The sequence below is a fragment of the Lissotriton vulgaris genome, chromosome 1_1, assembly GCF_964263255.1.
Source record: "Lissotriton vulgaris chromosome 1_1, aLisVul1.2, whole genome shotgun sequence".
Taxonomy (NCBI): Eukaryota; Metazoa; Chordata; class Amphibia; order Caudata; family Salamandridae; genus Lissotriton; species Lissotriton vulgaris.
The window spans coordinates 225,438,073-225,439,287 of record NC_141685.1 but is presented as its reverse complement, the minus strand read 5'-3'; the positions used below and the strand labels follow the sequence as shown (position 1 = coordinate 225,439,287).

At 50.5% G+C, this 1,215-nt stretch overlaps 1 non-coding gene across 1 annotated transcript; it reads right to left on the bottom strand.

Moving 5' to 3' along the window:
* Positions 1–514: 514 nt before the first annotated feature.
* Positions 515–587, bottom strand: TRNAT-UGU (transfer RNA threonine (anticodon UGU)). Its single transcript has one exon. It is a non-coding gene; the product is annotated as a tRNA-Thr (tRNA).
* Positions 588–1,215: the final 628 nt, after the last annotated feature.

Here is a 1,215-nt window from a genome sequence, read left to right as displayed (position 1 = left end):
ATTGCACGCGGCGCTGCGCTGTACACACAATCAGGCCCCAGAGGCCTCACAGGTTTAACCCAGGTATCTTGACTGTGGGTGAATGTTTGATTCATTCAGCATTCCATCCATCATGTGTTGCAGATGCACGTTCAAATGAAGAGTGCCTACACTGCCATACACGTCAACAGACAAGTGGCTGGCGTTGGAATCACGTTTTTTAAAGCCAAAACTCGTTATAATTGCACCCATTTCTGTACCACTCAATAGGGGAAATAAGCAGCCCCCCCCCTCATATTATGTTTTAAAGCTCCGTCTTTGTGCTTTTATAATGTTGGCATGCATGTTACAACACTGAGGAGCAAAATAAAGAACATGTTTGACATTTGTATTTGTATTTGGTAAAGTTTCCAAACGATGTTTTTTTTGTACAAATATGTTGGTTTTTTTTTAAACAAGAGACTGCGAATCTTTCCTTTTGTTCTGTGCTTTAGAATAAAAAAAAACAGTTACAAAGTAAAAAGAAAAGTTGACGAGGCCCCAGCGAGATTTGAACTCGCGACCCCTGGTTTACAAGACCAGTGCTCTAACCCCTGAGCTATGGAGCCGTGCGATATGGGAGGCTGCACGTGGTGTCCCCGTGTCTCTCACCAGCAGCTCCAGGTGAGCACGGTCTGGTGGGTTTCCTCCGCCTTGGAGTGCACGGTGCTCTGTGCCCGCTGCGCCCCCACCGGCAGCAGACCCCCGTCCACTCCCACAGCTCCGGGCCTCCCCTCTGGATTTCTGCAGCATCGGACACACTCCTCTGCCTTCCTTACCGGTTGTGCTGCATATTCCAGAGCCTGGCCCTGATTGAGCTCAAGCCACGCCCCTCACATCTGACTGGCCACCAGCCCTGCCACTCCTTGATAACTGAACACTTGCCCGCCCCCCTGCAAGAATTACAAAATTTGGCAGTCACGTTTCTTTACCAAGCATTGGTAAATGCAAACATACTAGCTTGTTTGCACTAAATATCTGTGCTGCATCGATGTGGCAGGCCTCTGAAGGTGAACGCTTGCAACTTCATGGAAAGAACCGAGGCAGGACCTCCCCCCCCACACACGTCCCCGGGGAGGTGCATGCGAGCTGCGTGTGCGGGGAACGCCGCGCGCTGTGTGCCCAGCCGCACGTGTGTCCAGCTGGGGTGCGTGCAAAATGTATGTGCAGGAGTTTGTGTCGGTGCAAAGAATTTTA